A 23,249-nucleotide genomic window follows, 5' to 3' on the forward strand; every position below is an offset into this window, starting at 1 on the left:
AGACTAGTGAGCTCTTCGAGAGAAATAGAGATACCAAGGAAAATTTCATGCAAAGATGGGCACAAAAAAGCACAGAAACGGTATGGACCTAATAGAGGCAGAAGAGATTAAGAAGAGATGGCAAGAATACACAGAACATTCAAAAAAGGTCTTAGTGACCTGGATAACCATAATGGTGTGATCACTCACCTAAAACCAGACATCCTGGAGTATGAAGTCAAGTGGGCCTTAGGAAGCATTACTATTAACAAAGCTAGTGGAGGTGAGGGAATACCAGCTGAACTTTTTCAAAGCCTAAAAGATGATGCTGTTAAAGTGTTAAACTCAATATGCCACCATTGACTCAATGGACATGATTTGAACAAATTCAAGGAGATAGTAAAGGACTGGGAAGTCTGGCGTGTTGCAGTCCATGGGGTCACAAAGAGTTGGACAGGACTGATTGACTGAACAACACTATCAAAAACAAATGAGTAAAATCCCCTACAAAATGTTGAGGGATAAACCTGGGATCAGTTCATAGAGGACTTCACATGGTTTTATTATTCATCTATTCCACTGAATGAAATGAAGTAAAATTTTTATTCAGTCCAGTTTCAAAATCAGGTTTGTTTGTGGACAGGCTGACTGATATACTGAGGTTGAGGGAAGAAGTGACAGGTGCCAATAAAAACCTGTGAATTTTGTTTACCCATGCCCAGTAACAGGGATCTTTAACTAAAAGTAGATGTGAACATTACTAAAACTATATTTTCAGCACTAAAAGATTCATCTCTTTTCTTAGAAAATGTATCAAAAGTGATTCCCACAAATGTCAACAAGAAGATTAACTGAAGCAATGTTTCTGAAACTATTTAAACAGCCCTCGAGGCACCATGTTAGAATGTAAAATATTGATTTGAGTGTCAATATATAATTTCAATGAAATGCCTTTTAAAGGGAAGAAAGATAAGCCATTATTGCTTAAGTAGAATACCAATTGCTACCTTAAGATCGGCTTCCCTGGTAGCTCAGTTGATGAATCTGCTTGCAATGCAGGAGACCAGGGTTTGATCCCCGGATTGGCAAGATCCCCAAGGAAATGGCCACCCACTCCAGTATTCTTGCCTGGAAAGTCTCATGGACAGAGGAGCCTGGCAGGCTACAGTCCATGAGGTCACAAGGGTTGGACACGACTTAGGACATGACATTTTACTACTATGTAATTTCAATGAAATGCCTTCTATATGAAAGAAAGATAAACCATTATTGTTTAACTAGAATACCAATTGCAACCTCAAGCTCAACGTATACAAAAGTTTGCAAAATAAAATAACACAGTAGTTTACCATCTGAATGTAAGACACCAGCCTTTTGTTTAAACTGTTCCATGTATATCTCTGCCTAATTACAATAAAATGGAGAAAAATAGCCATTTCTGTTTTCTTCTTTTTTATTCAATTTTTTGACAGTCGCTTAATTTTCTATACTGAAGACTTTGAGTATGAACTTCAAAGAAGTAATGTGCTTGGAAGATATCGTTATAAATAACACTAAAACTTTCCTAGGCTTAATTCTATTTTATAATGTCACTATATATAGGGAATATCAGACCACCTTTCCTGCCTCCTGAGAGATATGTATGCAGGTCAAGAAGCAACAGTTAGAACTGGACATGGAACAACAGACTGGTTCCAAATTGGAAAAGGAGTACGTTAAGGCTGGATACCATCACTCTGCTTATTTAACTTATATGCAGAGTACATCGTGCGAAATGCTGAAGCACAAGCTGGAATCAAGATTGTCGGGAGAAATATCAGTAACCTCAGATAAATGGATGACACCATCCTTAAGGCAGAAAGCAAAAAGAAACTAAAGAGCTTCTTGATGAAGGTGAAAGAGGACAGTGAAAAAGCTGGCTTAACTCTCAACATTCAGAAAACTAAGATCATGGCATCTGGTCCCATCACTTGATGGCAAATAGATGGGGAAACAGTGGAACAGCGAGAGACTATTTTCTCAGGCTCCAAAATCATTGCAGATGGTGATTGCAGCCATGCAATTAAAACACACTTGCTCCTTGGAAGAAAAGCTTTAACAAACCTAGACAGAATATTAAAAAGCAGCGACATTACTGACAAAGGTCCATCTAGTCAAAGCTATGGTTTTTCCAGTAATCATGTATGGATGTGAGAGATGGACCATAAAGAAAGCTGAATGCCAAAGAATTGATGCTTTTGAACTGTGGTGTTGGAGAAGACTCTTGAGAGTCCCTTGGACTGAAAGGAGAGCAAACCAGTCAATCCTAAAGGAAATCAATCCTGAATATTCATTGGAAGGACTGATGCTCAAGCTCCAATACTTTGGCCGCCTGATGCAAACAACTGACTCACTGGAAAAGACCCTGATGCTGGGAAAGACTGAAGGCAGGAGGAGAAGGGGGCGACAGAGGATGAGATGGTTGGATGGCATCACCGACTCAATGGCCCTGAGTCTGAGCAAGCTTTGGGAGTTGGTTATGGACAGGGAAGCCTGGCGTGCTGCAGTCCATGGGGTCACAAAGAGTCGGACATGACTGAACGGCTAAACTAAACTGATATATAGGGTAAACATTTTAGTTTTAAGTTTGTGTATAAAAAATATTTATATAAAATTATTTATACAAGGGCTGCAGCTTTTCTTCACTATTCTATCCACCCTTTCATTATGAAGTGATTTTATGTGAAAGTAAGCACATATCATTGAATTTTCAAATGCTTTTGGGGCAATCTGATGGTAGGTTTCTGGTTTTGAATATCAGCTGAGTATAAGAACATAATTACTGAGCAATTCTAATTTAAATACTACCAAGGAGTTTGTAACTACAATCAGAAACACAGTACTATTAATATTGTTAAGTCTAGCACAGTGGATTAGGAACTGTGTAGAATCAGAAGCCAGGGAGATGAGTGGGTCAGTACTATTCAATATAACTTGACAGATGAAAAATAGAAAAAGTGCCAAGTTTTTTTTTTTTTAAATAGGTATATACGTGAGTTGGAAACCTATCCATGACACTCCAAAACTTTAATAAAATCATAATTAGATCATGAGGAAGATAACTAGATAATGTAGACCTGAAGATAGATGGATTTTAAAAGAGAACAATTATGGTCAAGCCATCTTTAGCCTAGTGTTACATCTAATGTGTTGTTACCATTTTGATATACCACTGGGTAAATTAAAGGTGCTATCTGGTTTCTGACAATTATTTGCTAAAATGCAAATATTCCTTTTCTGCATTTAAAAGTCCAGGTTTTGACATGATTTTTCCAAATGACTTGTTGTTGTTGTTGTCTTTGTTCAGTTGCTAAGTTGTGTTCAACTCTGCGCGACCCCATGGACTGCACTGATGCTATCTAACTATTTCATCCCCTGTTGCCCCTCCTCCTTTTGCCTTCAATCTTTCCTAGCATCAGGCCTTTTCCAATGAGGCAGCTCTCTGCATTAGGTGGCCAAAGTACTGGAGTTTTAGCTTCAGCATCAGTCCTACCAGTGAATATTTAGGGTTGATTTCCTGTGGATTGACTGGTTTGATCTCCTTGCAGTTCAAGAGACTCTCAACAGTCTTCTCCAACACCACAGATTAAAAGCATCAATTATTCAGTGCTCAGACTTTTTCAGGGACCTACTCTCAAATCCCTGCATGACTACTAGAAAAACCATAGATTTGACTATCCAGACCTTTGTTGACAAAATGATGTCTCTACTTTTTAAATCACTGTCTAGGTTTGTCGTAGCTATTCTTCCAAGGAGCTCAGTCATGTCCGACTCTTCGCTACCGCATGGACTGTATAGTCCATGGAATTCTCCAGGCCAGAATACTGGAGTGGGTACCTTTTCCCTTCTCCAGGGGATCTTCCCAACTCAGGGATCAAACCGAGGTCTCCTGCATTGCAGGTGGATTCTTTACCAGCTGAGCCACAAGGGAAGCCCAAGAATACTGGAGTGGGTAGCCTATCCTTTTTCTAGTGGTTGTTCCTGACCCATGAATTGAACCGGGGTCTCCTACATTGCAGGCAGATTCTTTACCAACTGACCTATGAGGGAAGTCCTTCCAAGGAGCAAGAATCTTTTATTTTCATGGCTGCATTCATCACCACAGTGATTTTGCAACCCAAGAAAATAAAATCTTTCACAGCCTCTACCTTTTCCCCTTCTATTTGCCATGAAGTGATGGGACTGGATGCTATTATCTTAGGTTTTTGAATGTTGAGTTTTAAGCCAGCTGTTCCACTCTCCTCTTTCACCCTCATTATGAGGCTGTTTAGTTCCTTTTCACTTTCTGACATTAGAGTGGTACCATCTGAGAATTCCATGGGCAGGCTACAGTCCATAGGGTCACAAAGAGTTGGACATGTGACACACACACCCCTGCATATCTGAGGCTGTTGATATTTCTCCTGGCAATCTTGATTCCAGCTTGTGATTTATCCAGCCCTGCATTTCACATGAAGTACTCTGCATAGAAGTTAATTAAGCAGGGTGACAGTATACAGCCTTGCTGTACTCTGTTCCCGATTTTGAATGAATCAGTTGTTCCATTTCCAGTTCTAGCTATTGCTTCTTGACCCACATACAGGTTTCCCAAGAGGAAGGTAAAGTAGTCTGGTATTCTCATCTCTTTAAGAATTTTCCATAGTTTGTGGTGATCCACACAGTCAAAGGCTTTAATGTAGTCAACGAAGCAGAAGTAGATGTTTTTCTGGAATGCCCTTGCTTTCTCCATGTTTCAATGAATGTTGACAATTTGATCTCTGGTTCCTCTGACTCTTTGAAACCCAGCTTGTACATCTGGAAGCTCTTGGTTCATATAGTACTGGACCCTAGGTTGAAGGATTTTGAGCATAATCTTTCTAGCATGTGAATCAGGACAATTGTACAGTAGTTTGAGCATTCTTTGGCATCATCCTTCTTGGGATTAAAATAAAAATGACCATTTCCAGTCCTGTGACCACTGCTGAGTTTTCCAAATTTGCTGGCATATTGAGTGCAGCACTTTAACAGCATCATATTTTAGGATTTGAAATAGCTCAGCCGGAATTTCATCACCTCCACTAGCTTTGTGTATAGCAATACTTCCTAAGGCCCACTTGACTTCAAACTCCAGTATGTCTGGCTCTAGGTGAGTGATCACAGTATTGTGGTTATCTGACTCATTTAGACCTTTCCTGTATAGTTCTTCTGGGTATTCTTTCTATCTCTTGTTTTTCTCCTTTGCTTCTCTTAGGTCCTTACCTTGCCTTCCTTATTTGAGTGTACTGTGTTAGCATAGTATCTAGAATAATTACTATTCACCAGGCACTATACCAAAGGGTTTCTAGGCATTGCCTAATTTATTTTTCCCAATAACTCTTGCAAATAGATATCCTAGGAGGAAAAGATGTTATTTCTACAAGGTCATAAACCTCATGGGTGATAGAATTTAGATTAAAGCCAGGTCTAGCAAAACTTTGAGTAGAATAATTTAACAACCAAGATTTTGATACTCTGCTAAACCTTATTCTTTAAGAAAAAATATTCTGAGTCGATTTCAAGTTTTCCTTTAGTAGGGAATTTGAAAGTACTAAATTGGGGATAGAATAAAATAGACAGCCTCAAAGAGAAAACTAGGTACACAATTTTAAGAAATTATATATGGCTTTTGTTAGTAATTACATTGTAAATACATATTATAAATATAAATGAATACTAAACATTTGTAATTTTACCTAAAAGCAATGGATAAGGCTTTGAATCTGAGATGGTAATCCAGTGATTGCATTTGCTTTCTTTGATTTCTCAGTCACTTTGAAAAGAAATAGATATGGGAACAAAACTGTAGTAGTGCTAGAAAATAGCAGAAAGATGTACATAGAGAATAATATTTCAAGATTTGTGTGTATGTTTTAAAGCAGTTATCATGGGAGTGACCTGAAAGCAAAGGCAAAGAAGCAGCATCATAGCACTTCTGTAGGAGCAGGCTGACATAGAATTGATATCAGAAGTCGGCTCCAATAAAATGGGAAAAAACATCCAAGATCACAGTCAGCAAGAGCTGAAAGTAAGAACAGGCCTTAGGGCAAGTAAGCAGATAATTAATTGAAAAACAGCTAGATCTGGGCCAGCACAAACTCAGTGTACACAGAAAAACTGCTGAGGTATTTGCTTCAGGGAGAGCTTAGTAAACATTGCTGTGTAATTAATGATTGGATGCGTTCTGCTTTCAGGGCATCTTAGGATGTGCATCAGAAGAGAAAGGGAAAATAACTCAGTGTTAGGTACTTGAGGAATACTTCCTGGGAAAGAGTGAGAGATGCAGTGAGGGAGAAGCAGTTTTGCCTAATTAAACTGAAAGGAAAAACTACACGAATGTACTCTGTGTAACGGCTTTGCTTAATAAGACAATGATAAGAGGATTCAATTTTGCTTGGGTTATCTCAATCCATTTATTCTGAAGGAAAGACTATCTCTTGGTACAACCTGTCTGTGTATCTATAAGAACATACAGTCAGAATTTCCACTAAGAAGGGGCCTGAAAGAGAAACAGAAGACAGGGCATGGGACTCACACTCCTGGGGGGCGGGGGGCGGCAGTTGAAGGAGAGGAGAGGTTGCCATACCCAGGGAGGCCCACCCACTGGTGGTAAGGTCAGCTGAATTAGAGGGAGGGGCTTCAGGGGCTACTCTGCGGCATGCAGGACAGAGCAAGACTTCCATGGGTGGTCTGGGCCACAACCCTGCATGCCCCAGCCTGAGTCAGGAGTCCTCCAGCGCTGCTGGGCTGGTTGCTGAGTGTGGGGTTTGGAGAGGGGGTAGAAGGAAGAAAACTGATGTTGGCAGCTTGGAGACCACTTGAAGCGATAGGAGTGAGGACCCCTGCTGCATGGAGACAGACTGAGGGATGGGAGGGAGCATTCTCCATAGCCAAGAATGCTCCTAGAAGAAGGGCAGACTGCCTTGGAAGGGAGGGACCATTATTGAGTGGTGTACAAGGCACCGGGCAACCTTTGCGGCCTCTCTCCCCATGCAGGAGTCCCCGCCTCCAACACTGGGGGGACTCTCACCAGAGCCAGCTGTGCGCCCTAGTCATTGCTGCCGTGTCCTCCTCACTCTCGGACGACCATGTGCACCCCGGTCTGTCACAGTCTCTCGTCAGCCCCCGTCACTCCAGGCACGAGATGGGGATCCCATCAGAATGCGTGCATGAACCCCAGTCGTTGCCACCTTATCCCTCTCCAGCCTGAATGAGGAAGTGTGCCTCAGTCAGTCACGGCCTTCCCTGCCACCCCCAACCCCACCGAGATAGGGAGCAGATGCCCGATGGCGATCCACAGGCAGGGGTGGAGCTGAAAGCAAAACTGAGCCCCAGGGATTGTGCAGATGAGGAAGAACTGAAAGCTCTCTGTGTGGCTGTACCAGCCATGAGTTAAGCCCCTCCCTCAGCTTGGTAAACCTAGCATCTGTGGGATATCTGAATGCACAGTGAGTGCTCCCACAACTGAGATGGGTCTAGCTTTAGAAGCCATGGAATTGGGGAGCACGTACACGGGCCAGTTGGGCTAGGTCAGACCCTGAGCTGCCCCGACAGTGGCCACGATGGGTCCAGAGACCTACCTTGAGTTCTTGGAGGACCTCCTGGGGAGGCTGGGGTGAGGTGTGGCTCTGCCTTGGAGCAAGCACACTGATAGTGGAGGTCCAAGGGGTGTTTCATTTAGTTGTTGTTTTATTTCATAATTGTATTAGTCTTATTATTTTTAAAATTTTAAGTAGTTTTTTATTTTGCTACTTTTACTTTACTTTTTGCTTTGCTTAGCTGTTTTTTTTGCTCTGTAGGTTTTTTGTTTTCTTTGGATGTTTTTCTTTTTTTCTCTTTCTTTTTATTATAATTTTCCTATTTTTTAAAATATTCTTTGCTATTTTTTCTTTTGTTTTTTGTTACTTTTATTTTTATAGTTTTATTTTGCTTCATTGAATTTTTCTGTTTAGTTTTTTCTTGTTTTTTTTTTTCATTTCTATTTTTCTGTAGATTTTCTTTTCTTTTTTCTTTTCTTGTTTTCATGTTTTCCTTTTTTGTTTTTATTGTTATTCTGGCTTCTCATTTGTTTGTTTGTTTTCTATTCTTTCTTTCTTCTTCTTCTTCTTCTTATTTTTTTTTTTTTGATTACATATCATGGTTTGTGGGTTCTTGGTATACCAGATTGTGCCCACTTTGTGGGAGTGCTGAATCCTGTCCACTGTACCATCAAAGAATTCCTGGCCCCAGGGAATATCAATTGGCAAGAGCTCTTCTGGAGGTCTCCACTGTGGCACCAAAATCTGACTTGATTCAACAGTCTGCAAGTTCCAGCATTAGAATGCTTCAGGCCAAACAACTGGCGAGACAGGAATGCAACTTGCCCATCAGCACACAGACTGCTTAAAGTCATACTAGGCTCACAGATGGCCCAAAGCGTAATGCCTGACACAGCTCTGCCCATCAGAGACAAGACAAAGTTCCATGCACCAGACTGCAAGAACCAATCCCTCCCCCACTGAAAGCCTATACGAGGCCCTGGACCAAACTCATCCACCAGACAGCAGACAGAAAAAGCAAGAGGACCACAGCCTTGCAGCCTGTGGCAAGGAGACAAAAAACACAGTGACTTAAACAAAATGAATGGCAGAGAAATATGCTGCAGACAAAGGAACAAGATAAAACTGATAAGACCAACTAAATTAAAAGGAAGTAGACAATATACATGAGTAAGAATTCAGAGTAATGATGGTAAGGATGATCCAAGATTTCAGAAAATGAATGGATGCACAGATTGAGAAAATGCAAAAAAAAACAAAAAAAACAAAAAAAAAACAAGGAACTGGGAAAAACTGAAGAACAAGCAAAGTGATGAACAATACAAAACTTGAAAAACGCACTAGAAATAATTAATATCAGAATAACTGATGTAGAAGAACTGAAAAGTGAACCAGAAGACAAAATGGTAGAAATCGAGTGCCATGGGTCAGGAAAAAAGAATAAAAATGAATTAACACAGTCTCAGAAATCTCACAGACAACATTAAATGTACCAACATTCAAATTATAGGGGCCCCAAAACAGGAAGAGAAAGAAAAAGTGTCTGAAAAATTATTTGAAGAGGTTATAGTGGAAAACTTCTATAACATGAGAAAGAAAATAGTCACCCAAGTCCAGGAAGAACAGAAAGTCCAATGCAGGATTAACCCAAGGAGAAACTAGCTGAGACACATATTAATCAACCTAACAAACATGAAATGCAAAGAAAAAATATTAAAAGCAAGAAGAGAAAAGCAACAAATAACAAACAAAGGAAACCCCATAAGGTTATCAGGTGATTTTTCAACACAAAATCTGCAGGCCAGAAGGGAGTGACAAGATATATTTAAAGGAATAAAGTGGGAAAATCTGCAACCAAGAATTCTCTACCCAGTAAGGATCTCATTTAGATTTGATAGAGAAATCAAAAGCTATACAGACAATCAAAAACTAAGAGAGTTCAAGACCACCAAACCAGCTTGGCAGCAATTGCTAAAAGAACTTCTTTAGGTGATGAACACAAGAGAAAAACAAAAAAAAACAAAAAAACCCTACAAAAACAAACCCCAAACAATTAAGAAAATGGCAATAGGAATGTGCATATCAATAATTATCTTAAATTTAAATGAACTAAGTTCTCCAAACAAAAGACACAGACCAGTTTAATGAATATAAACAAACACCCATATATATGCTGTCCAGAAGACACCCACTTCAGACACCCACTTTTTCCCCTTGGGAAATAAAACACTGAAAGTGAGGGGAGGGGATGGAAAAGAAAGGATATGCAAATAGAACTCAGAAAAAGAGTTGGAATAGCAGTACTCACATCAGACAAAATAGACTTTAAAATAAAGATTATTATAAGACACAAAGAAGGAATCTACAAAATGATCAAGGAACAGTTCAAGAAGACATAACTAAATTACATATATTCACCCAAGATAAGAGCAAATCAATACACGAGTCACATACTACCAGCCATAAAAGGGGGACTTGACAGTAACACAGTAAGAGTGGGGCCTTGAAAACCACACTTACACTAATGGGTACATCATCCAGACAGAAAATTAATAAGGAAACACAAGCCTTAAGTGCAGATTAGTTCAGATAGACTTAATTGATAATTAAAGGGCATTCAACACAAAAGCAGGAAAGTACAATTTTTTCTCAAGTGCACTGGAACATTCTCCAGGAGAGATCACATCTCAGGTCACAAATCAAGTCTTGCTAAATTTAAGACAATCAAAATTATATCAGACATTTTTTCCTGACCACAGCACTATGAGATCTGATATAAATTATAGGCTTTCCGGATAGCTCAGGTGGTAAAGAATCCACCTGGAATGCAGGAGATCCCAGTTTGATTCCTGGGGTGGGAAGATCCCCTGGAGAAGGGATAGGCTACTCACTCCAGTATCCTTGGGCTTTCCTGGTGGCTCAGCTGGGAAAGAATCTGCCTGCAATGTGGGAGACCTGGGTTTGATCCCTGGGTTGGGAAGATCCCCTGGAGAAGGGAAAGGCTACCCACTCCAGTATTCTGGCCTGGAGAATTCCATGGACTGTATAGTCCATGGGGTCACAAAGAGTTGGACACGACTGAACCATTTTCACTTCCAGTATTCTTGCCCGGACAATTCCATAGACAGAGGAGTCTTGCAAGCTACGGGCCATGGAGTCACAGAGAATCATACATGACTGAGCAAATAACACACTCACATAGGAAAAAAAATTAAAAAAACACAAACACTTGGAACATAAACAATATTATACTAAATAACCTGAAGAAATCAAAGAGGAAATTATCAAAATACCTAGAAACAAATGAGAGCAAAACATGATATCCAAAACCTATGGAAAATAGCAAAAGCCACTCTAAGAAGGAAGCTTATACCAATACAATTTCATCTCAAGAAACAAGAAAAATCTCAAATAAACAACCTAATCTTACACTAGAAAAAAGAACAAGCAAAAACCTCAAGATAGTAGATGGAAAAAATTTCTTAAATCAAAGCAGAACTAAACGAAATAGAAACAAAACAAGAGCAAAGATTAATGAAAGTAAAAGCTGATTCTTGGAGAAGATGAGCAAAATTCATAAGCCTTTAGCAAGACTCATCAAGGGGGAAAAGGGGACTCATGTAAATAAAATTTTAAGTGAAAGAGAAGTGACAACTGCTACCACATAAATAAAGAGAATCATACTACAAAAAAGTAAATACCTATAATGTGGACAACTTGGAAGAAATGGACAAATTCTTAGAAAGGTACAACCTCGTAAGCCTGAACAAGGAAGACATAGAAAATAAGAATACATCAAACCGAGGTAAGAAAGTTGAAACTGTGATTAAAAATCTCGTGACAAAAAAAAGTCAAGGATCAAATAGTTTCATGTGTGAATTCTGTCAAACATTTAGAGAAGAGCCAACACATATCCTTCTCAATATCTTTCAAAATATCACGGAAGAGGGAATACTTCCAAGCTCATTCTAGGAGACCACCATCACCCTTATGCCAAAATCAGACAAATATTTTACAAAAAAAAAAAAAAGAGAAAACAACAGGTAAGTAAAACTGATGAACATAGATGCAAAAATCCTCAACAAAATAGTCGCAAACAGAAGCCAACAACACATAGAAATCATTGAGTGGGATTTATTCCAGGGATGCAAAGATTTGTCACATATGCAAATCAATTAATGCAATACATCATATTAACAAATTAAAGAATAAAAACCATGTAGTCATCTCAACAGGAAAAACTTTTGACAAAATTTGACATTTATTTATAATTAAAAACTCCAGAAAGAGGGCATAGATAGAACCCAACTCACCATAATAAAGACCATATAGGACAAATTCACAGCATACATAATTATTTTTTTAAATTTATTTATTTTTAATAGGAGGATAATTGCTTTGTGGCACTGTGTTGCTTTCTGCCATACGTCAACAAGAATCAGGCATGGGTATATATACGATATGTCCCCCTCCCTCTTGAAACCCCCTTCCACTTTTCACCCTATCTTTCCCATCTAGGTAGTCACAGAGCAATGGTTTGAGCTTCCTGAGTCATAGATCAAGTTGTCACTGAATATCTATTTTACAGATGGTAATCTATATGATTCCATGCTACTCTCTCAATTCGTACCCCCGCTCCTTCCACTATTGTGTCCACAAGTCTGTTCTCTGCCTCTTACAAGTCTGCATCTCCACTGTGGCTCTGCAAACAGATTCAATACCATTTTTCTAGATTCCTTATACATGTGTTAATACACAATATTTTCTTTTCTCTTTCTGACTTGCTTCACTCTGTATAGCAGGCCCTAGGTTCATTAACCACATTAAAACTGAATCAAATGCATTCCTTTTTATAGTTGAGTAATATTCCGTTGTGAACAGAGAACTTCCAGATGTTCAACCTGGATTTAGGAAAGGCAGAGAAACCAGGGATCAAATTGTCAAATTTCACTGGATCATAGAGAAAGCAGGGAATTCCAGAAAAACATCTATCTCTCTTTCACTGACTATGCTAAAGCCTTTGACTGTGTGGGTCATAACAAATTCGAAAACCCTTTAAAAAGTTGGGAATACCAGACCATCTTACCTGTCTCCTGAGAAACCTGTATGTGGGTCAAGAAGCAACAGTTATAACACTGTATGGAACAACTGACTAGTTCAGGATTGAGGAAGGAGTAAGATAATGTTGTTTATTGTCAGTCTGTTTATTTAACTTATACACACGGCACATCATGTGAAATGCCAGGCTGGGTGAGTTACAAGCTCTTCCTGGTTTTTCATTGTTAGTGTATGGAAATGCGAGGGATTTCTGTGTATTGATTTTATATCCTATGACTTTACTAAAAGTGAATTACCTCTAGTAATTTTCTGATAGTACCTTTAGAGTTTTCTATGTGTAATATCCTGTCACCTGCAAACAGTGAGGGTTTTACTTCTTTTCCAATCTTGATTCTCTTTATTTATTTTTCTTCTCTGAGTGCTGTGGCTAGGACTTACAAAACTATGTTTTGAATAATAGTGGTGAGAGTGGGCACACTTGCCTTGTCCCTGATTTTAGAGGAAATGCTCTCAGTTTTTCACCATTGAGAATAATGTTTCCTGTGGGTTTATCATATATGGCCTTTATTATGTTGATGTAGGTTCCTTCTATGCCCATTTTTTGAAGAGCTTTTCTCATAAATGGGTGCTAAATGTTGTTAAAAGCTTTTTATTCATATATTGATGGTATTTTATGATTTTTATATTGTAATTTGTTAATATGGTGTATCACATATATTGAACAATGCATGCACCCCTGGGATAAACCCAACTTGAACATGGTGCATGATCCTTGCAATATATTGTTAAATTCTGCTTGCTAGAATTTTTTGAGGGTTTTTACATCTATGTTCATCAGTGATATGGGCTAAACTTAGTACCATGATATGGAACCTTTGATCTCAAGGTTTTTGTCTCCAGAGTATTATGCTTATGCCTGTTTGTATCACCTGTTGTTTGTGGAATATGCTGACTTTCATGAATTTAGAGAACTGAGTTGTCATCTGCAACACAGTTTGATCTGTTACAGTCAAATATCCATAAGTAGTCAGCAACTTTTCTGTTAAACTTTTCAAGGACATTATAATTGACTTACTCTATAGATGCTCTCCCTTTAGTGACATACAGCCTAAAAGTAACCAAAAAGTGTTAAGTAAATGGCAGAAAGTGAGGAGGAATTAAACAGTCTCTTGATGATGGTGAAAGAGGAGAGTGAAAAAGCTGGCTTAAAAGTCAGCATGCAAAAACTAAGATTATGGCATCTAGTCTCATCACTTCATGGCAAATAGAAGGGGGAAAAAGTGGAAGCAGGGAAAGATTTTATTTTCTTGAGCTCCAAAATCATTGCAGATAGTGACTGCAGCCATGAAATTAAAAGACAATGCTTCTTGAAGAGAAAACTGACAAACCTAGACAGCATATTAAAAAGTAGAGACATTACTTTGCCAACAAAGGTCCATACAGTCAAAGCTATGGTGTTTCCAATAGTCATGTGCAAATATAAGAGTTGGACCATAAAGAAGGCTGAGTGGCAAAGAAATGATGCTTTTGAAATGTGGTGCTGAAGAAAACTGTTTGAGATTCCCATAGACTGTGAGGTGATCCAATCAGTCCATCTTAAAGGAAATCAATCCTGAATATTCATTGGAAGGACTCTTGCTGAAGCTGAAGCTCCAATACTTTGACCACGTGATGTGAAAAGCCGACTTATTGAAAAAGCTCCTGATGCTGTGAAAGATGTAAGGCAAAAGGAAAAGAGGGCAGCATAGGATGAGATAGTTAAATAGCGTCACTGATACAATGGACATGAACTTTAGGAAATTCCAGGAGATAGTGAGGGACAGGGAAGTCTGGTGTACTGTAGTCCATGGGTTTCAAAGAGTTGCACATTACTTAGCAACTGAACAACAACAGCAAATCTATCCACTTTTAGTCTACTGACCACTGTTGTCTCTTCATGGTTGGGCATTTGGTACCTGGCCTAATCATTAGTCTATATTGCTACCATGTTAATATATATTAGATAATACTTATTAGGTGTCTATATTAGTTGCTTTACATTATATGCATATGATCATTTAATCATATTAAAATTCTTAAGTAGTGATTATAATTTCTGTTTTTTGCACTGAGTAAATTGAAAGTGAAAGAGTCCATGAAGCTTTCCTGGAGCCAAAAAGCTGTGAGATGGTAAAGTGAAGGTTCAAACCCAAATCATCTGACTTTGATGAATTAGTGGTTTTTCTCACTCCCTTTAAATATTTCTTTGAATACTAAATAAATTTGGAAAATGTTTCAGAATTAAGGGTGTGTCTTTCATGCATTAGATTTACTTTTTCCACCCACTTTCTGAAAAAGGAACATAAGAAGAGAAACAAAATTAGTTGCATTTTCTCTCACAAAATATTTGAATATACCATAGTACCTTCAAGTTAATTTTTTTTTTCATGTTGCTCCCAGGTTCTAGATTCTCAATGAACACTGTTAGGAATATCTTAGCACTTAAAAATTTTAATTACATATGAATTTCAAATATGCAAGTTTAAATTACAAGTATTAATATATGTTATATTCAAACACATAGATACACATATATAGTATTAATTTTATAGCAATTTGCACTTTTAAGAAGCTGTGATTACTTATTTAATAAATAGATGAGTGCCAGTCATTTTGTTTATTCATTCAACATATCATTTAAATTTTTTTTCAAAAAGTTCAAAGATTTTTAAAAAGCAATACTAAGATGTGTCTGTCATTGTGTTTATATTCTAGTTGGCAGTAAGATGAATAAAATAAAAAATAAAGATATTTTGAGAAGACTAAGTACCATAAAGAAAATATACCAGCATCTTTTAGCATTTCTCATGCAGATTAACTTATACTAATATGTTAAATCAAAATTTAAACATTTATCAGGGTGCAGAGAATCTCAAAAATGCCTGGAAAAAATTCTCAATTTACCATAAGGAAATGAGATCTTTTTTCTGCAGCAGAGATTTAAAAAAAAAGTTTTCTGTAGCATTTTTATTTTAAACACTTGAGCAGCTTTTATACAACAAACAAAATGCATACCCAAGCTCTTCCTTCTCTGTTCCCATTTTTAATCAATACATTTAATTTTCCTATTTTTTAAAAAATGTATCAGATGAGCAGACTACCTTGCATTATTATTTATAATTCCCTCAGGGAGATACAATTTGTGAAAGAAAAAAGCCTCATATTTGTAAGATTTGAATTTGATACTATAATTTAATGTATAAATCTAAGCTTATGCTATAAATACTGGATTTCTTACACTGTTAATAAATGCACAAAATAATATAGTCTTGTTGTTAAGAAGTATTATTTTCACGTTGCATGTAATCATTCTATGTTAACCCCTGGAGGAGGAAATGGCAACACACTCCAGTATTCTTGCCTGGGGAAGCCCAGGGACAGAGACTGGAGGGCTATGGTCTATAGGATCGCAGAGTCCGACACGACTGAAGTGACTTAGCAGCAGCATTCTATGTTAAAGAAAATATGTTGGTATCACTCAGAAAACTCAAGAATCAAAAACAAGAAGAAAGAAAGGTAGTATTTACCAGGTTGAATAATAATACACTGACTCGGGTCTTCGCTGGTGGCTCAGCTGGTAAAGAATCGGCCTGCAATGCAGGAGACCCCGGTTAGATTCACAGGTTGGGAAGATCGCTCAGAGGAGGGCATGGCAACCCACCCCAGTGTTCTTGCCTGGAGAATCCTCATGGACAGAGAGCCTGGCGGGATGCAGTCCACGTGGTTGCAGAGTCAGACACGTCTGAGAGACTAAGCACAGAGCAGTGCAGACACTTACTCAGACTCGCAAATACTGATGGTCACTCTGACACATCCTGGGATGCTGAACCGTGTGTGTGTGTGTTATCCACTCAGCGGTGTCTGACTGTGGTCTCCATGGACTACAGCCCTTCCGGCTCTCTCTGACCCCCGCGCCCACGGACTTCTCCAGGCAAGAACACTGGAGTGGGTTGTAATTTCCTTCACCAGGCCAGTTGGAGAACTTAGAACAAATCGCAGGTGGTGGATTCTGAGGCTGGACCACGAATGACTATCTTCAGTAAGATTTTTAATCCTATGGTGAGTCTATCTGACATGAGATTGTAAACCATAGATTACTGTGGCAAATGTGATTCATTTGAGAAGAAAACCCTGTTATTTAACAGTATCCTTTCCCTGGTTCTCTATTATATCAGTTTAGAAAATGTAAATAGTTACCATTTTAACTTATGTATAACCTCAAAAGGAAATAAGTCTGATGTATAATTTCTAGATTTATTAAGCTATATACAATTTTTAGCTTTTTAGCTGCTGCATTTTATTCTAAAATAGAGAATTTTACGTCAGAATTTTTAATCTCAAAACCCACCTGATATGAATAGTCATTCAAATTTTTATAGGGCAATAATTGTTAAAAATAACTTTGAAAGAAAGAAGAAGAAATCATCCACCCTCAGAGAGCTTACAGACTAATAGGATAAATTTTAAAACTGTGTAAGAATTATTTTAAAGGCACTATATACTTACCACAAAAATTATACATGCTAGTTAGGAGTAAGGGTGCTGAGATTAGATTGCCTGAAATCACACCACTATCACTCCGTGAGATAATATGAAAATGTCTACCAATATACATTGTTTAAGTGATGCACCATATATATGCTATATATATATGAATAAATATATATAAATATATATACATATTCATATATATATGAATAAATAAAGGATAGATATGCTCCAAATTTGATCAAAAGCAACAAATATGGATTGAAAAAGTTCAATTAAGTCCAAGTAAGACTGACTGAAAGAAAACCACATGTAGGCACATTACATTCATGAAAACCAAAGAAAGAGAAAGCTTTTAGAGATTTCAAAGGAAAATGCAGTACAATAATGAAATGAACAATAATGAAAAGCAAAAGTAAGCCCAAACAATTAAGAAAATGTCAATAGAAACGCATATACCGGTAAACACTTTAAATATAAATGGATTAAATGTTCCAACCAAAAGACCAGACTGGCTGAGTGGTTGTAAAACCAAGACCTATATATACGCTATCTACTGAGACACACTTTTGACCTAGAAACACATACATACTGGAAGTGAGAGGATGGAAAGAGATGAAAATCAAAAGAAAGCAATTGTCATATCTGACAAAACAAACCTTAAAATAAAGAGTATTACAAATGGAGGGGTTATTCTAGGCATATGCAAATGAATATTATTTATATTTACACAAGCATGATTATTTTTACATATAATTAATACAAATTGCCTCAAAATTCTCATCCAAAAGTAGTTATTAAAAAATTACTAGAAAGTGAGTCCAGTTCAGTTCAGTCACTCAGTTGTGTCCAACTCTTTGCAACCCCATAAACTGCAGCACTCCAGGCTTCCTGTCCATCATCAACTCCTGGAGCTTGCTCAAACTCATATCCATCGAGTAGGTGATGCCATCCAATCATCTCATCCTCTATCATCCCCTTCTCCTCCTGCCTTCGGTCTTTCCCAGCATCATCAGGTAGCCAGAGTATTGGAGCTTCAGCTATAGCATCAGTCCTTCCAATGAATATTCAGGATTGATTTCCCTTAGGATGGACTGGTTGGATCTCCTTGCAGTCCAAGGGTCTCTCAAGAGTCTTCTCCATCACCACAGTTCAAAAGCACTAATTCTTATGTGCTCAGCTTTCTTTATGGTCCAACTCTCACATCCATACATGACTATGGGAAAAGCCATAGCTTTGACTAGATGCACCTTTGTTGGCAGAGTGATGTCTCTGCATTGTTGGTATTGTCAAAGGAAGTGAGTGAATGTGTAAAAGAATGATGCATATCTTCTAACCACCCCTAAGTCAAACTTCTCATGACTGAGATAATGGAGTTTACACAGCATACCTATACATAAATATAAACTTAAATTTATGCAATGTTCAGAGGAATATCAAAATATGAAGAGCCTCTTGTTTTCGCCTTGTTATGGAGTTTGGATTACATTTAACATGAGAATTTAAGCAAGGGAGTCGCATAAAGGGATTTATTCTTTTAAAAGACTACACTGGCTGTTCAGTAGAGAATTCATGGGGAGAGACAGAAGTTAGAGATCATTTAGGAATCTATTGCATATAGTCTTTGAGGAAAAAAATTATAATGGCTAGAACACAGGTTTTAGCAATGTAAATGAACAGAAGTGGATTGAAGTTACAGACACACTGAAGGCAAAAATAATAAGATTTGCTTATGGATTTGATAATTTGGGTAAGATAAAAGAGTCAACTGAACAACTATTTTCAATATTAGAGCCATTTGGTTGATGGCGTTTCTTGTCGAGTTGGATTGTATAGGGTATCAACAATTTGCAGTGTCAAGAAGCTAGACTTTGTTTTATGTAAGTTTGAGACTTCCAAATAGACTCTTCCAAATTTCTATTTAAATTCTCTATATAGCAGTTATTTTATAGCAATGATAAAATCAGCCCATGATTAAACAAATAAAAGATCATTTTTAAATTATTTTCTAAAAATTTTTATTGGAGTATAGTTGTTTTAAAATATTGTTAGCATCTGCCATACAGAAAAGTGAATCAGCTAAATGTATACATATATCTGGACTTCCCTGGTGATTCAGTGGTTGAGAATTTGCAAGAAAAGCTATGACAAACCTGGACAGCACATTAAAAATTGGACATCAGTTTGCTAACAAAGGTCCATATTATCAAAGCTATGGTTTTTCCAGTAGTCATGTACAGATATAAGAATTGGACCATAAAGAAGGCTGAGTGCAAAAGAATTGATGCTTTTGGAACTGTGATCCTGGATAAGACTCTTAAGAGTCCCTTAGACAGCAAGGAGATCAAACCAGTCAATCCTAAAGGAAATCAACTCTGAACACTCATTGGAAGGACTGATGCCGAAACTGAAGCTCCAATACTTTGGCTACCTGATGCGAAGAGTCGACTCACTGGAAAAGACCCTGATACTGGGATAAATTGAGGGCAGGAGGACAAGGGTGTGACAGAGGATGGGATGGTTGGATGGCATCGTCGACTCAATGGACATGAGTTTGAGCGAACTCTGGGAGATGGTGAAGAACAGGGAAACCTGGTGTGCTGCAGTCCATGGGGTTGCAAAGAGTTGGACATGACTACATGACTGAACAACAACAATACACATATCCCCTTTTTTGCATTTTCTTCCTATTTAGGTCCCCACAGTGCATTGAGTAGAGTTCCTTGTGCCATACAGTGGGTTCTCATTAATTATCGATTTTCTATATAGTAGTATATATATAGATTTTCCCTGTAGCTCAGATGGTAAAGAATCTGCCTACAATGCAGGAGACCTGAGTTCGATCCCTGGGTCAGGAAGATCCTCTGGAGAAGGGAATGGCAACCCACTGCAGTATTCTTGCCTGGAGAATCCCATGGAGAGAGGAGCCTGGTGGGCTACAATTTGTTGGACACGACTGAGCGACTAACATTACCGTGTATATATGTCAATCCCAACCTCCCAGTTTATCCCAACTCCTCTTTCCTGCGTGGTGTCCATGAGTTTGTTCTCTATGTCTGTGTCTCTATTTCTCAAATAGGCTTTGCAAATAGGCTCATCTGTAACATTTTTCAAACGTAAATTACTTTTACCAACACTTTTGCTTGATTCAGAGTTATATGGGTTCACTGCATCATGCATCTCCTAAATGACTTTTTAAAAAAACTCATATATGTTCTTAACTAATTAATTCAACATGGTGCTGACATCCATGATGCCTTCAGTCTAAGTGTTTGTAAGTATATTTTGTGTACTTCAACTTTTTCTTTTCTTATGAGAAGCTCTTCACAGAAATTTCCCTGTGCCTTCCCATAGGTGTTCTCTTAGCCTGCTCAACCAATCCTCCAGATCTACATGAAAATAACTGAATCCACAGAAAACAAAATTTGAGAAGGAGAGCATATTTGATAACTTTTACCCCATAAACCATTTCTGTGGCTGCAGATATGTTTAAAATAATCTAAGAATATTTTTTAAATTGCTGGAGAAGTGAATAATCCTTTATGTATAAAAATGTGGTGTTTGTAAAGAATTTACTTCTCATTGAAAGGCAACAACATTCCCATCAGTGAAGGACATATATATAAACCTTTTACCTAACAACCAGAGGCTGAGCAGATAAGCCAAATTTCATAACTTTAATGAAAATAAGTGCTTTATCATCAAGGTTAGAACTGCATCGACTAGCATTAGGTCTTCAAGTGTATTCTGGTGTTAGTAAACGTCATTAACAGAAAAACAGGTTAAAAAAACACTGCAAATGAAACTTTTAATAGTATGGGAGAGCTAGTCTATTTATTTCCATGAAAGTTAATTTATGTATATGGATTGTCTGACTCCCCAGACTACTTCATATAAACTGCATCTACTTTGTACTGTGAAATTAATTGATTTCTTGTTTTCTTTTCATAAGAACTTCAAATCATGCCCAGGTACACCATTTCTCCCTTTACTTTGGCATACATTAATAGACCCAGGAGTAAGGAAATTCATTCTTCATGACTGGTAGTATATCAAATCTTTGGAAAACAGTGATCTTGGATTGATTATCTCCTTTATTTCTGGAATCCAGGGTTTCTCATTATTTTGAGATCTTCTATAAAATTAAAATAATTTTCTTTTGCTATTTTAGCTTGCCTACCTATGCATTTGTATACCTGGTTCTTTGTGCCTGTTCCTTATCTTCAACCGTTGTTTGAGTCAATCTTCAATTGCTGGCTTAACATGAGTACACTGAGGAAAGTAGCCTGACCAAAAAAAAAAAAAAAAATCATGTGGTAAAATCAATGTAAAATACACTCAATATACAATTAGATTATTCATATACTAATTCATGCAATATAGTAAAGTCAACCAAAACTAATCAGTTATCGGTTTTTTTATTCTATGCTTTCATTCCTCCAACAATCCTTTTCAGAATAGTCATTCTTTAAATAATGAAAGGATTAGGCATTATTATATTTTAGCTCAATATTAGTGATGATTTAATATACAATTTTATCCTCAAAGAGAATTTGTGGCAGTGGGAGATAAACAACATAAGAATTTAAAGGCAATTGACTCCTATATTTAAATAAGTCCAAAATATTTCATAAGGCTTGGTAGAAGAGGTTAGATCAATATACAATGGACAATTTATAGAGATTTATATATTATACTAGAGTGCCTACACAAACACATACTTATTATCTTGGGTAAAAATTTCCCTTTTCTAACGTGTTCTGCTAAGCTTCTGTTTCTATAGTCTAACCAAACTAGAAGAGATAATTAGAAAATGATAAAAGATTCAACATATATTTTGAAATTTCTGAGTACTATTTTGAAAAACAGAACTGCCTATCTTAGGAGTAATTGCTGCCATGCTTGGAGATATATTCTATTACATTATGACATGAATTTCAACTGGCAAATCTATTCTAAACATAAGACATATAAGGGAGAATCACTTTACCAAGTTTCTCAAACAATGTAAGAAAATAATTCTTAAATGTAATTATTTTGTATAAGAAAACTTCCTTCTTTCTATTTTTCTGTAAACCAAATTTTCAGGAAAACTGAATAGTTGGACCCTAAGGCTGTAATGAAGTCACCTCTGTCCATCTATTGACCAATAAAGTACACAAGAGGAAATAAACTACATCCTTTAAGTTAGTCTTTGAAAATCTAAACTTATAATTTGTTGGTAAATGTCACACTCTACTTCAGGTTATCAGGGTTCATCAGCTTATAGATGTGGTTTTATTAAAAATTAGGAGGCCAAATGACATATTTTGTTATCTTATCTAAACATCCAGGCTGCCACTCTGTATCAGATTCCCATAAAAGTACAGTAAAGTAAATGATAAATAACTATATGGCTTATTTTATTTCTATAGAAAAAACCAATTTCTGAGAAATAAATTGGGCAAAGTTTGTCTTGCAAATATACAAATTAAAGATAGAAAATAAGCAATGTGGTAATTTAATCTATTACTTTGCAAAGTAGCTCTGATACATCTCAAGGAAAGGAAATTATCTTAATGTGTGCAATGTAATGTCGGCTGACTCACATTTGATTTTGATAAAGCAGAGAGAAAGCAAGGGGAAAAAGCAGGCTAGAATTATATGAATTAAGAGAAAACCTACAAAAAGTGATAAGGGGTAGGTTATATATCTGACATTTTAAAAAACTACTGTGAGTATTAATTAAAATACTTTATATAACCCTTCAGGATTGAATTTCCAACAGGCTAGCCTTTATAGTTTCTAGGTACTGAAAAGTTAAATGACCATATTTTATTATCTTAACCTCTATTAACTTCTAGCTCACTGTATACATTTTTGGCTATATTTCAAGTTCAAATTTTTACATTTTATGGTTTATTGAGAAGTCATAATTTCAGTTTCTTTTCAAGTAACTATCTTCCCTTTCTGTTAAATAACTAATGATCTATGTTTAAGTTTAAAAAAATGTTTTTGATCATCAATTTCTACTCTTCTTGGCCATAGAAGCATTTCTTTATTGGTTTAGGAGACAGCCCTAATCTCTGAGCATGGAACTGTGATCTCACAAGA

The sequence above is a fragment of the Cervus canadensis genome, chromosome 12 (genome assembly GCF_019320065.1).
Source record: "Cervus canadensis isolate Bull #8, Minnesota chromosome 12, ASM1932006v1, whole genome shotgun sequence".
Classification (NCBI taxonomy): domain Eukaryota; kingdom Metazoa; phylum Chordata; class Mammalia; order Artiodactyla; family Cervidae; genus Cervus; species Cervus canadensis.